Source organism: Bidens hawaiensis, unplaced genomic scaffold (genome assembly GCF_021521415.1).
Source record: "Bidens hawaiensis isolate Kalapana, Puna unplaced genomic scaffold, B.hawaiensis_p1.1 tig00419509_1, whole genome shotgun sequence".
In the NCBI taxonomy this organism is placed as follows: domain Eukaryota; kingdom Viridiplantae; phylum Streptophyta; class Magnoliopsida; order Asterales; family Asteraceae; genus Bidens; species Bidens hawaiensis.
In genome coordinates, this window is record NW_027504884.1 from 209,270 (window position 1) to 224,869 (window position 15,600).

Genomic DNA, 15,600 nt, shown 5'->3' on the forward strand with positions numbered 1-15,600 from the left:
GCCTAAGTTTGCAGGGGATCTCATCCCACCTCTTCACGGCCTTGGTCCTCCCTACCTCCTCCGATGAGGCCTCAGCAGCCCTCTTTTCCTTTGCCGGTCTTCTTCAATGTAGACATCACTAACGATTTCACACGGCAATGGATGGGGGAGATTGTGTTGTCTGAGCTATCAGACATACAACTGTGACAACGAACAAAGGATGCTTCTGAAGAACAGATATCTGGAAGCAGAACAAAGGTAATCGGAATACAAGGAAAGAAATGAAAGCTTTGAATAAAACAGCAAAGAAGATGAAGAATAAAAACTCTAAGGGCTGGCTTTTATAGGCCCATGAGAGAGAAATATTGGTGCTGATCGGACTTCACGCGCCCCCACTCGCAGGTGTAAGCCAACGCGAGCGCGACACGTGTCCCTGACACTGTGTGAGGGGACACGAAAAGAAACTCTACAGCTGCTGCCAGAATTCACGCGCCACCACTCGCACGAACGGACCAACGCGAGCGCGACACGTGTCCCTGACACTATGTGAGGGGACACGAAAGGCAACTGTAGCACCTCGAGCACACGAAAGGCCTGACACGTCTCCATCACTGACGCACGTCAGCAACAACCAACCACGTACAGGGACGATTCGTTTTCAACCAAAAGGATAGAATTTCGCGCAAAGATGAGTAATAAGAAGAAAAAGACAAACCCCTACTAAAAGAGCAAACTGTTAAGTCTAATATCTATCTTGCCTCGCTCGCGCGAGACAAGACACACATTAGACTGGAGGGGCTTGAAGAGGTATGTACCCGCCTCAACACCGAGCGAGGCGGGTCAACCCACAAGATATGGACAAGAGGCTTGAAATCAAGACATTATGAAGGCACAAAGCCAAAACCTACGCGCATGGCGCATATCACATATGCTCACGCGTATCACATATGCTCATGCATCACATGCTCAGGCATCATATGCTCAGGCACCACAGATGCTCAGGCACCACAGATGCTCAGGCATCACATATGCTCATGCATCACATGCTCAGGCATCATATGCTCAGGCACCACAGATGCTCAGGCATCACATATGCTCACGCATCACATATGCTCACGCATATCACATATGCGCGTGGCGCATCCGCGCGTGGCGCATATCACATGCTCGTGCATATCACATCTGCGCATGAAACATCTGCGCGTGAGAATAAAGAGAAGACCTCGCGCATCCTCAGGATAGGCGCGTATCACACATGCACATAATCAACCTCGTCCCTATCCAAATCAGGATTAGGGCAACCTTGATTGTGCACGTCAGACAACCTTCCAGAAGGTATCTTTTTAAGGAATAAGAATATGCTGATGTTGACAGCTGCCAATGAAAGGTGGACAACTCAGCAAAACCCATGTGCTACCACGTGATTATAACCAATGAAAAAGCACCAGGTGTCCCAAAGGACACGTGGCGCAAAGCAACTGGAAGAGGCCAACAAAGCCCTAATTGGGTCTGAGCCCAATCATTGGAACCCTAGCACTATAAATACCACATCAACTCCACAAGGAGAGATGATAAAATTGCATCCAAGAACATCCAATTACACACAATAACAGAGTATTCAGCTATTAAGCAATACACTCCATTTTTCCTTACTCTCATATTATTATCTTCTCCCACAAATACTTATTCTCACACCGGAGGGTTACCCCCAAAGAGGACCCCTCTGTCCCTTTCTGAGGGGTAAGTTTACGGTGCTGTTCATTTTGTAGGTGGAAGAACCCAGATCCATCAGATCCCAGAGAACCATCGGTGAAATAGCATAATCACAACCCGAGGAAAGTAGATCGTCTGCAAGTGAGTCGATCCACGTTTCTTCATTGAACAACCACCATTGCCATCGTCTTCAACCACCATCTGGAAACCCTAGGTGGTTGGTTGGTTTCTATTTGGACGGTGGTTTATAGCGGCGGTGTTCCCTTATGTTTTCTTATCAATGTGTTGTTCCATCTAAACCTAAGTGGCCGTGGAAACCCTAGAACTGATGTGGTTGCTTTCTATCTGAACTGATGCGATTAGCCCTAAATGTGGAATGCTTAATGCACGATGCCTTATAAGTTACTGTCTGTGATGTTTGTTTGGTATTTTATGTGTGTTTGCCCTTTCTTTAAACATCTTTGATTGGAGGTTTAGCACCTGTTGGGTTTTGGGCAATGATGACTGACTCTTGGTGCGGTTACAATGGTGCTTGGAAGCAAGCAACTACAATTGTATGATCTGAGAGGTTGTGACCACTATCTTAACATCATCAAAGTCAGTGACGTGCTTAAACCTTGGCATCTCTAGAGGAAAGAGTGGACTAGAAGAAGCCAAGGTTGAGCTTCTAACTACATATGCCTAAATTAAGCTGATTCGATTAATGATTTTTATCATGAAGTTCAATTCTTTCATGCTTAATTAATATCAGGAAAAAGGAAAGGCCAATATGTATGGTTTTCAAGTTTTGGTTTAGACTTGCTTACTGTAAATTATGTATATCCAATAATAAATGAGGAGGAATTTTTTTATGGAGTTTATGAGAAAATTCCAATCATTTTGGAATTTGGATCTCTTAAATTACAGTGATGGTGTTTGTGTGGCTTTTTTTACATGTTATGGTTTCATATGATGTTGAACATACTTTTCTGCACTGTTTTTATTTCTATGTTTGACTTAAATTTAGCTAATGATTAATATGTGCAGGTTTTACAAGGTTCCCACGGTTATGTGGCTTTACAAGCTTTAAGTATTACGGACATGTATAGCGTGTATGTATTTGATAAATTAATTACAAATGAGTTGGTATTTTTACTAATTTAGCAAATCCGTATCACAAGCATGAAATAACTGAACGGTCATGCCACATTATATGTTTTGCAAAGTTTAGACCATTTTAGAGTTTGTATACAAGTTTTAGTCGAGAAAGTTGTTACCAGCTTCTTTTAAGGTAAATAATATTGGTACACATTGGAGAGAGCTACAAGTCCCTATCTCTTTGTGTTTTCGAGTTCTTTTTTTTTCCTCCCAACTTTACACTGGGTGTAAATACTAGTTGTTAATAAAATGTAATTTAAAAAAAATAGATTGTATGTGAAATGTCATTTTAAAATACATGAATGAATAGAATAGCAGACATGATTAACTGACTTTTAAAGCCATTTTTACCCAAACTAGCAGACATGTATTATATATTATCTAGCTGATTAAATATTATGATGTGGGTAGAACAGATTTGGTTTAATAACCAAGAAAATAAGAAAGAAGGTAGATGAGCTTAGAGAGAGAGAGTATGGAATAATTTTCTGCATATATATTAAAATGAAGGCAAAGCCTTTTAAAGGGAAACAAACAAGAATAATTCAAAACTACTTCCTAACTAACTGGAAAATAACGTACAGGAAATACATGACAAACAAAAAGCAATTCAAATAAATATAATAAAATAGAACGTGAGATCAAGGCTTCATGGGCTTCACATGTTCCTTGTGCATGAAGTGCATGGGTTTAGGCACATAACATATTAAATTGTAATTCTACCAAATAGTTATGAATTGTTAGACACTTAAACCAAGTTGGGCTCAGGATCTGGGCTCAAAGCAAGTTGGCTCATCATATTTGGTTCATTTAGCCATTACAAGTTCGTTGGTTCGTTCGGTTTAAGATCCAAACAGTTCGGTTTTGACAGCTCCAGTTAGGCCTAAAAGTATTAAATACAAGCTGACGATTTTGGAAAAATAAATCGTCAATGCCAGACCGTGAAACGGAAAACACAACCAGTTTGGTGTTCCCCAAGACAGTTGCAAGAAATTACGGTAAGGGTTATCGTTGAAACATAGAATGTTATATCACACGAAAATCAGGATTGAATATCCTTGACTATACAAACAAATCGTAATCGATATCCACTAACCCAACCCGAATATGAATAACACAAGCAATGACTAATATATTATATAGAAGGATTTATTTCAGGCTTCTAATTTGATGGCTGCATCAAGATCATCAACTGTATTATTTTGCTGTGACCACAGTTGTGCATATCGACCACCTTTCGACAATAAAACTTCATGAGGACCTTGTTCGACCACGCGTCCTTTCTCCAAAACAATAATCTGAAACATCGAAAATATTGTTTTTACCAAAATATTAACATGTAACTGAAAAGAAAAAAAAAGAGAATATTTTGAAAAAAAAATGGGCTTGCCTCGTCACACTGCATTGCAGTTGTAAGTCTATGAGCAACAAAAACGGCTGTTCGGTTATTGGCAAGTGACCTCAATGCAGTCAGAATCTCTGCTTCAGTTGTGCTATCAAGTGCACTTGTTGCTTCATCACACAACCTTAAATAAAAACCAAACACCATTTTATATTCACATAATTACGAATTTTTTAAAATTAAAAAATGACAAACGAGGTTTAATTATTTTACTTTATTAAAATGCATAAAAAAAGGAACTTACAAAATAGGAGGAGCTTTCAAAAATGTGCGAGCGAGTGCAACTCTTTGTTTCTCACCGCCACTAAGCTGCATGATTCAACATAAGAAAATTTATACTAATTTTTTTAATGTATATTCTGAAAAATCTAGAGATTCTTTAACTATATAACAACCAAACCGAACCTACCTTAAGGCCACGTTCCCCTACGAGAGTAGAATATTGTTGTGGGAAGTTCATTATAGTATCATGAATTGCTGCTTTCCGAGCAGCATCGTACACCTGTTTGTAGTAAATCAGTTAGACAATAAGAAATCACCTTCTTTATTTTATTATTATTTTTATATTATTGACAGCATTTTACAAAGAAATGTGACATTAACCTCTTCAGGTGAGGCTGAAAGACGACCATAGTGAATGTTATGAAATATTGTATCATTGAATAATACCTGTTAAGCAAAGGTTGTATGAATTATATATAAATAGCCCAAAATGTGAAAATCAATAATAAGTAAAATAAATAAATAATAATAATACCGTATCTTGTGGGACCACACCAGTATATTTTCTAAGGCTTTCGAGTGTAACTTTTCTTATATCCTGACCATCTACTCTCACCTGTCATGTAAAAACGTTACAATTATAAATTATGAGCATGGTCTATATATATATCCAACTAGAAAATCACACAAAACATGAACAAAAAAAATAAAAAAGAAAAAGAAAACGTTGAAGAATGAGTTACCGTGCCAGAATTAGTGTCGAAGAATCTGAATATCTTTCTAAGAATGGTTGATTTACCTGCACATAAATTAAAACGTATTAATCATTGTATATGCATCGTAATTCATATAACTGACCAGAAGAGGAGTATTATTACCACTGCCACTAGTTCCAACAATCGCTACACTTTTGCCAGATGGCACCACAAACGATATTCCATCAAGAATCTTCCTTTCTGGCAAATAACTAAAAACACATGAAAACAAACTGCGCATCAGCAACTAAATCCACAAAACCATTATACTGTATGTTATGTATCTGCACACAATTATAAATACTTGCCTGAAATTAACATTTTCAAATTCTATACTTCCTCCGCCTAACTTTAGAGGCTTTGCATCGTCTGCATCTCCAACTTCTGCTCTTTCCTGTATAAATAAAAAGGTTGAATATTTAATCTAAAAAAAGTATTTATTAAGATCTAAAAATCACAAACATGCAAGAAAGAACCGAGTTCTACCTCAAGCAATTGAAACATGGATTTCATGTCAACAAGACTCTGAACGGTTTCACGATAAACGCTTCCAAGAAAGTTGAGAGGAAGAGACAATTGGAACAGAAGTCCATTTATCATAACCTGTGTGTTTTCAAACATAAGATATACAATTTTTTTATTAATAAATTGTGATTTTGAGGAATACAGGTTGTAATAATGAGACTATAAAAAAGGTATACCAGACACCAACAGTCATTTGACCTTTCAATATGCCATTTGAAGCCAATACCATAGCCGATGAAAGAGCTATACTGAATACTAGACTTTGACCAAAGTTTAAAAATGCAAGACTTCGTTGTGTCTTCAATGCAGCATCTTCATACCCTGAAATACAATTTAAATTTAAAATAATGATATCCTACATATCATGACCGTGTATAACGAGAGAAACTACTCACTCTGTAAATATTTATCATACTCCTCGGCTTCATAATGCTCGTTGTTAAAATACTTCACAGTCTGACCAAAAATATTATTAGTTCGGTTAAAGGTTAAAAATACAAAAGGTATAATGGTGTTGCATATTATAATTGCACCAACAAGTAATATCAATCCGAAACTCCCGTACCTCATAATTTATAAGTGAATCGATTGCCCTAGTGCTTGCATCGTTATCAGCTTTATTCATTACCTTCCTGAATTTAGTCCTCCACTAAAAAAGTAAAATTGGAAACTTAAAATAAGTAATTATGTGATATCGAATAATTAAGCTCATATAATCAGCAAAGAGTAAACAGGCAGTAGAGAATATAGTTTTGATGTGGTTCTACTATTTTAAGTTATAAAATTCAAATAATCAGATGTCTGGTTTTAATAAATTATACAATGAAAAAAATAAGTGAGTTATTTCATGAAAAATAACAGGATGTTTTGAGCATTAATAATTAGATTATTGCATACTTGTGTTATGGTTAATGTGAAGGCAACATATGCAACAAACGACAAAGAAGTAATCCATGCAAACTTTGGTCCAAATTTGTATGCCAGAATACTTGCTACCAAAGAAATCTGAAAACACAAGATGAATAAAACATAAGCAACCAATTATTTGAATAACAAAATTGGAATATAACATGAATAATATGTAGGTACAACATTTAATACGATGAGTATAATAAAAGAGAACAAAAAAGATCACCTCTAATACTGTGGGTACAACATTAAACACCATGGCTCCAAGAATAAAATTGATAGCTCGGCTACCACGATCAATAATTCTGTTTAAAGCCCCTGTTTCTCGACTGCAAATAGAAAGGTTGATTATTAGCATTCTATAATCGCATAATATGAGTTTAGCTTAAGCAACACTATTTGACTTGGTCGTGTTTAAACACACCTTAGATGGTATCTTAGATCAAGCTCATGCAAATGTGCAAACACCTGTAATACACCGAGAATATAATTATTTCTACATAGGTAAGTGTGTGGGTGGGGGGGGGGGGGGGTCAGTATGATATTTACCTTCCTTGAAACCGATCTAATAGTCCGCAACGCGACCTTCGAAAACACTGCAGTTCTTAACTCTGCAACAAGACATATGAACAAGAATAAGAGTGAAATTGAGGGCAATAAAGGTACTTCGTCTACAAATTCTAGGGGTAATAAAGGTACTTTGTCTACAAATTCGAGGGGCAATAAAGGTACTTTGTCTACAACTTCTAGGCGTAGCAGTTTCCAACACGACACGAATAACCAGATTTTGGGTAGGCGTGTCAAACCCATTTGAAAAACAGGTCGTGTTCAGGTTGAACTGTTAAATTAAATGGGTCGTGTTTGGACTTGTTTAACTCGTTTAGTTAAACAAGTCAACCCGCCAACCGGATTAGCTAAACATGTCGAGCAACTAACCCGTTTATGACCTGTTTAACCCATTTTTTTACAAGCCACCCAATTCAATTAGCATGTTTACTAGATGGCGATCACCTACCAACCCGACACAATTTAAGTTTATTTTTTATTTATTATCAAAATTTGATTTTTGGGTATAAAAATATAAAGACAAGCACAAGCAATTACTTCATAATGAAGTACCGTTGAAAGCAGAAGCCCCTGACCGCGCAATACCATAACCAACCAACACAGCTGCAGGGCTCACAAAAACAGCTAGAGCCGTTGGATTAGCGGCTGCAAACTCAGCTAACGAACTAGGGTTCCTGTTGCTGTTGTTAACCAATCAATCGTTAGCTTGAACAAGAATGGAACCTGAACATTCAGTACCTGGTTTCACAAAAAATAAGTAGTGTCTTTAGGCCATAAAGAACCAATACAGTTGGCAAAATGTGAGCTGTGTAACGGGTCAAAGTTTGTAGCTTTTTGTGATGGGTCAAATCGGGCTGGATTGGGTTGACCCCATTTGACATGTTAAAAACTTAAAAGATAAAATAGGACCCAAAACATCCAGGTTTTCAGAAGTATGGGTCGAGATTGACCCGCTAGCAATGAAATATAACCTGATTTGCTAAATGGGCTCAGTTACTCACCTTGGCTCCAACCAAGAAACCCAATGCAGTGAGTACACGCAATCTAAACTCAATATTATCTTTCATCCACAGATATTTTGCCAGTGTACTAAGAATCTTTGTGTTACTAATCTCCTCCGCTTTTGTAACAAGCTTCTTTTCATCTTTTTTATTATTCTTTGTGTCTTGTGCCCCACTTGATGTTGGTAATGAAGGAAACCCATTCGTCACAGAACCCTGGTAATTACAGTTATATAAACACGCATCAGAAATGCCATTATTAACACATAGTACACACTTGCCTTAACAATTTTATAGTCAGGCTATTCAAAAGGGAGCTCAAAATCAATATAAACCATACAAATCTTTTTTGTAACCTATACGCAAAACAGTTTCTTGCGAGATCAAACTCATAAAATAAATCTTTTAATTTTCCAATCGTAAAATCTTTTATTAAATAAAAGATTGGTCGAAATGCAATGCTTGTCCATCTATATTGAAATTAAAAAAAATATATGAAAAATTTTCATTTATTTATAAAACCTATATATGTGCAAGTCATGTACTCATGTGTACACATCCTATACATAAGCTGCGCAATGCATATGTTATATTACCTACACATTACCTGCACATAGGGGTGCAAATGCCGAGCAGCTCGTGAGCTACTCAAGATCGGATCGATACAAAGTTCAAAACTAGCTGTAGGGGTATGGTACTAAACCCGGTTTTACGACCCTAAATTTATTATGTTTGGCTTATTTTATTATATGGACTAATACAATGTTATTGGGCTGAGGGGGTTTTTGTGGAGGTAACCCTAACTGGGCTAGGCCCATTAGGGTACCATGATGGTGGCCATGAGGCTCTCTATATAAGGAGGTCTCCACCTCCTTATTAAGGGGTCATGCTCAATAAGAGCCACCACCATAACCATTTTCGTGTCTGTAAACAAGAGATCCTTGAGATTTCTTAGCAGTCACCTCCACACCCCCAAAAGGCCATTGCAGATCTCAAGCAACCGGAGAAGAAGATCAAGACGTGGTTCGTTCATCTCGACATCCGTGGAAACATCGTCATGGATCAGGTCAGATTCATTCCATGTTTCTACATTGGCGCCATCCGTGGGACGGCAACGAACTACCCTTCGATTTTCGTCTCGGTTCTCAGATCTCTCCCAAGAAAAACCCAGATCTGGAAGTTTACAGAAAGAGGCTTCAAGACTTGTTCTATTAAAGCTCAAAAAGATCCATAGATCTAAAAGAGGCTTCCAGATCTGTGCAAAAATGAAGCTGAAAAGGATTTGTAGATCCAAAAAAGAAACTACCTGATTCGGATGATCAAGCCTCCGGATCTGTGATGGTTTTAAATTCTCTCCGCTCCGAGCTTTAGATCTATCTAGATCTGATTTACAGATCTAGATCTGGATTACAGACCTGGATTTTAGGTTTAAAATTACAGTCTAGATTACGGAGACTTCCGCCGCCATGCACGCGCGCCCGCGAATTCTCACTCCGCGGAAACCACCATGTGGGTTTTGCGCAAAAGACCGCCACCATGTGGGTTTTGCGCAGAAGACTGCCACCATGCATGCTCGCCAGCGGGTCACCATTCCGCCGACATGCGTGAGCGCCCGTGAAAACCACCGCGGAAACCACCATGTGGGTTTTGCGCAAAAGACTCGCCGCCATGCATGCCCACGCAACTCTCCGCCATGCATGCGCGCCCGCGAGTCACCACTCCGCCGCCGTGCATGCGCGCTACCAAGGATCAAGCTTCGCCACCATGCATGCACGCCCGCGAGTCACGACTCCGCCGCCATGCATGTGCAAGCCTGATTTTGATTTTTGCATACATGTTTCACACTTCCTTTTATTAATTTGAGCAATATGACAACATTATATTGACATCAAACTAAAAATAAAACGAAGTAAAACATACATGCGCGAGCTTCAAGCTCAGACGCGTTGACGAGTTTTAACTCTAAAACGTCAGGGCCTTAGCCCAATAATATGAGCCTTAGCTCATAAAGTCCAGCGCGCCCGCCATGCATGCGCGCCCGCGAGTCACGACTCCGCCGCCATGCATGTGCAAGCCTGATTTTGATTTTTGCATACATGTTTCACACTTCCTTTTATTAATTTGAGCAATATGACAACATTATATTGACATCAAACTAAAAATAAAACGAAGTAAAACATACATGCGCGAGCTTCAAGCTCAGACGCGTTGACGAGTTTTAACTCTAAAACGTCAGGGTCTTAGCCCAATAATATGAGCCTTAGCTCAAATTACTCATAGCATCCATCCCACGCATTGCGCAGCTGGACCATAACCTACCTAAGCACAACTAAGGCAAAGCACATGCCAAAACATAGTTGTTGAGGTTTCAGGTCGGGGCCGCGCATGGGATTATAATGGATATAGGCAGAGTAACACATACTGACACGTAAAGGCTAAAAAACTCATTCATAATTCCCTATAATAAATGCACGATAACGTCGCGCAAAAGAGGAATAACGAAATGCCAAGGCGCGTGTCAGCATATTCAAAATATCGCAAAATAGCTTGAAATATGACAACTATTAAGAGGTACTTAATAATTTCCTTACAACCTTGTTCAAATTTCAATGTGTAAGCATACCTTATATTCAACAAGCACACGCGCGCGCCATCGCGTATGCGCCACCATGGTTCGATGTACCGCCATCACGCATGCGCCACCGCGATTCAATACATCGCCATGAAGCAGCAGCGCGTCACCACGGATCACGATGCGTCGTCACGGGTCAATAATCCGCCACCAAACATGCGCACAGTCGCGGATTAACATTCCGTCGACATTCATTCGCGCCACGACAAGTGAACCTCGCCACCGCGTAAGGTCATTGCGCCACCACGCGTACACGCCACCGCGGATAACCATCTGGCCGCCATGGTGCATCCCACCATGCATGAGTGCCACCGCTATGAAGCAGCAGCGCGCCATCACACATGCGCGCTGGCGCCGAGCACCGCACCACCGCGATCAAACACCAACCAACCACGTGCATTGACGATTCGTTTTAACCAAAAGGATGGAATTGCGCGCAACGCGCGTGCAAGAAAAGAAAAAGAAAAAATAAACCCTATTGAAAAAGCAAACTAGTCTAATAACTATCTTATCTCGCTCGCGCGAGACAAGACACATTAGACTGGGGGGCTTGAAGGGGGTATGCACCCGCCTTAACATCGAGCGGGGCGGGTCAACCCACAAAATATAGACGAGGCTTAAAATCAGGATGTCATGAAGACACAAAGCCAAAACCTATGCGCGTGGCGCATATCACATATGCTCACGCATCACGTATGCTCACGCATATCATATGCTCACGCATCACATATGCTCACGCATATCACATATGTTCACGCATCACGTATGCTCACGCATATCATATGCTCACGCATCACATATGCTCACGCATATCACATGTGCTCGAGCATCACATATGCTCGCGCATCACGTATGCTCACGCATATCACATCTGCGCATGGCGCATATCACATATGCTCACGCATATCACATCTGCGCGTGAAAATAAAGGAGACCTTGCGCAGGCCGCGCGTAAGCGACACAACAAATGAGGAACAGTCTAATCCAAATCAGGATAAGGACAACCATGATTGTACTCATCAGACGAGACAATAGTCTAATCCAAATCAACAAATGAGTCACTCTCCACTTATCAAACAACCTTCCAGAAGGTATCTTTTAAGGAATAAAGACTGTGCTGGTGTTGACAGCTGCCAATGAAGGGTGGACAACTCAGCAAAGCCCATGTGCCACCACGTGATGGCACATGGGTCAGATGAAATACTTTGGTCAGAGAATAATCAATGAAAAGCACCAGGTGTCCTCAGTACACGTGGCGCGAAGCAATAGGAGGAGGCCAAAAAAGGCCATAATTGGGTCTGAGCCCAATCATTGGAAATCCTAATACTATAAATACCACACCACCTCAACAGTTGATCGCCACCGTGCATGCGCATCGCTAAGCAACACACCGCCATGCATGCGCGCTCAATCCTGCGCCACGCACGCGCGCTCAACTCCCGCCATGCATGCGCGCTCAATCTTGCGCCACGCACGCGCGCTCAACTCCCGGCATGCATGCGCGCTCAAACCTGCGCCATGCATGCGCGCTCAATCCTCCGCCACGCACGCGCGCTCAACTCCCGCCATGCATGCGCGCTCAATCCTTCGCCATGCATGCGCGCTCAACTCTCTGTCATGCATGCGCGCACCGCAGACAAACACTCTGTTAGGCGAACACCGATCACCGCGGATCATTATGAACGCCGCGGGTCACCTATGAACATTCGCAGGTCACTGATGCAAGTCAGTGGATAAAAACGACACGGCACGTGAATGTTACAGGTTTTCCAACAAAAAGGAATTAATTTTCAAAATCCCAAAAGGGCCCCTAAACTTTTGCCATTATATTAATTATGATAACAAAGTAAGGGTTTAGATATTGACATTCTACCACCCTCGGGTTACTACAAGTATGACAAGGAAACCTCCCTCAATCAGGAAAGATGCTCGTGTCAGAGACGTGGAATACTGGTAGCCAAATCCCAGAACGCTAACAATAGCACATGCTTGGTTACAAATTCCCCAAAACACACAGCTATGCACCAAATACTAGGTTGGGCTCACCTCATAATTCGCCTATGGAAGACGTCCTAATTATAGGTGGGGAATCCTTACAAACCCATACGGCTATAGCGCCAAACTTAAAGGTTGGGAATCCTCATAAACCCAAACGGCCACGCGCCAACGTAGGTTGGGCACACCTCATATATTGCCCGAGGAGGGGAACCATGCAATACATCCACTTTTAGTTGATATGTTTTTGCAGGTTCGGCTACGAGTCGCACAAGCACCTATGACATTATTATTATTATTATCTGGCCGTTTGTGCCTCCATTATTATTTTGAAGACAAGCCGGGATAGTCATCCTGCGCAGAAGAGGCCCTTGTGGGCCAGTCATTATCATCATATTATAGCTCGTAAGTCGCCTCGCGCGCAAGCTTAATTATTTTTATAGCTCGTAAGTCGCCTCGCGCGCAAGCTTTATTATTTTTACAGCTTGTAGGCCGCAACTCGCGCATGCTTCATTATTTTTGTGGCTCATAAGCCGCAACTCGCGCATGCTTCATTATTTTTATAGCTCGTAAGTCGCCTCGCGCGCAAGCTTTATTATTTTTATAGCTCGTAAGCTGCCTCGCGCGCAAGTTACATTACATTATTATCGAGACGCGCACTCTATCTTTTATCAGGCCCCGCGCCACTATTGTTATGATGCGTGCTATATCTTATTCATGCTAGTGCACCATCATTATCATAAGGACCACAACATATAACCATCATGGAGAAAACCTCCCAAAACTCAAATACAATAAAGACAAGGCCGAAGAAAAGGGAAAAAACCGCCTCATGTCCTAACACACCTTATAAAGTCCAGCGCTCCACCTAAACGCTTGCACGCCTAGGAGCAACACTGGACTTGGGGGGCTTGTAGGGGTATGGTACTAAACCCGGTTTTACGACCCTAAATTTATTATGTTTGGCTTATTTTATTATATGGACTAATACAATGTTATTGGGCTGAGGGGGTTTTTGTGGAGGTAACCCTAACTGGGCTAGGCCCATTAGGGTACCATGATGTTGGCCATGAGGCTCTCTATATAACGAGGTCTCCACCTCCTTATTAAGGGGTCATGCTCAATAAGAGCCACCACCATAACCATTTTTGTGTCTGTAAACAAGAGATCCTTGAGATTTCTTAGCAGTCACCTCCACACCCCCAAAAGGCCATTGCAGATCTCAAGCAACCGAAGAAGAAGATCAAGACGTGGTTCGTTCATCTCGACATCCGTGGAAACATCGTCATGGATCAGGTCAGATTCATTCCATGTTTTGACACTAGCCAAGCGTTTTCGAGCTCAAGCAAGCCCGAGTCTCAAACAAAGTTTTCTTAGTTATCGAACCAGAGCTCGAGCCTTGTATAAGAAGCTCGTTTAGACCCGTCAAGCCTTAATAAGTCTTGTGTATTTTTTAAGCTTTACCTCTGTTGAACTTCTATATACTAATTTCACCTTCCACAACCGAGCTTGAGCCGAACTTTGGCTCGTTTAAGGTTTTTCTCAAAATATATTAAAAAAATAATAAAAAAGACATGCATAAATTAATTAATTAATTAATAAAGCCCGACCTTTAAAAGATGAGCTTGAAACAAGACGAGCTCGAGCTCTCGTAAGTTAAAACGAGCCAAGCTCAAGCCTAGTAGTAAAAGTAGAAGTTTTAAAAAGGTAATCCAGTAAGAAAAATTAAACAATTTTAAGTTAATTTTTTTTGTTTCAAGCAACAATTTAGTGTTAAGAAATCAAGCTTTGTGGTTACAACTATAAAAGCATATAACTTAGGCACACAAGCATATATATAACTTTTTTCACACATTCAAATTCAAATACTTAGCATCTCTTATACATACACACTTTCATATAATATACTTGTCTAATAAACATTACAAACTCTTACAGGTTTTTGCTGCTGGGGAGTAGAAGAAAAATCCGAAACAAAGGCATTCAAATTCCGTAAAAACCGACCCGAACTCGTCGAACCGGTCCACGAATTACGCCGGCGGACGGCCAATTGTTGTCCGGTGAAAACACGATTAGTCAAACTATGCGAGCCACTGATGAAACTAGTAGCTCGAGGTTGGACCGAACGAGCAACAATAATAATATTATTATTACTACAGGTGTTGTAGCTCGAACTCATCAGCATCTTGTTATTAGTGGTTGTTGTGGTACGGAAGATGAGTTTAGTAGCCCTAACGCACCTTGTGGCCATAGTTGATTGCATGCTGGGTTTAATTTAACATTGGAAAGTCGTTGACTAGGATTCGAACACGTAGTTGCAAAGCCCTAATTGAGTTTGAAGTAACGTAGTGAACAAGTTGAGTTTGTGGCGGCAGGATTCAGGGTTTGTTTTTTGTTGGTGGGTTTAAATCCTTTTTGATGTGTCTGATTAATGTATGGAACCTCAAAGTTAAGTAGATTCAGGAATCTGAATCTTTATGACTATCACCGATGATTCATATATGTATCTTGTTGAGTATTTTCATCGTCGAAACGAAAATTTCGGTACCGTACCAAGAATTTGCGATTTTTAAATTGGGATTTTTGATACCGATTTCATCCCTACTTTGTTCGAGAGATGTTTACGGTTTATTTTGACAGGTCATTACGGATTCTGACAATTTTGAAGAAACTAAACTAAGCTAGGTAAGGTAGACAAAATGGTTCGGCTTCGACAATTTGGGCCAATTTTTATAATCATATAATCGTAGCATTACGTTTTTA

At 40.5% G+C, this 15,600-nt stretch overlaps 1 pseudogene across 1 annotated transcript; it reads right to left on the bottom strand.

The window, feature by feature from the left end:
* Positions 1-3,780: 3,780 nt before the first annotated feature.
* On the bottom strand, positions 3,781-15,204 carry LOC143609162 (ABC transporter B family member 25, mitochondrial-like; annotated as a pseudogene). Its single transcript, XR_013149377.1, has 20 exons — positions 14,774-15,204; positions 8,211-8,426; positions 7,762-7,947; positions 7,192-7,253; positions 7,067-7,110; positions 6,869-6,971; positions 6,631-6,738; positions 6,299-6,382; positions 6,129-6,189; positions 5,915-6,054; positions 5,695-5,811; positions 5,517-5,602; positions 5,332-5,420; positions 5,197-5,252; positions 4,989-5,069; positions 4,835-4,900; positions 4,641-4,733; positions 4,476-4,540; positions 4,220-4,355; positions 3,781-4,127 (listed from the first exon to the last, which is right to left on the bottom strand). The product of XR_013149377.1 is annotated as an ABC transporter B family member 25, mitochondrial-like (transcript).
* Positions 15,205-15,600: the final 396 nt, after the last annotated feature.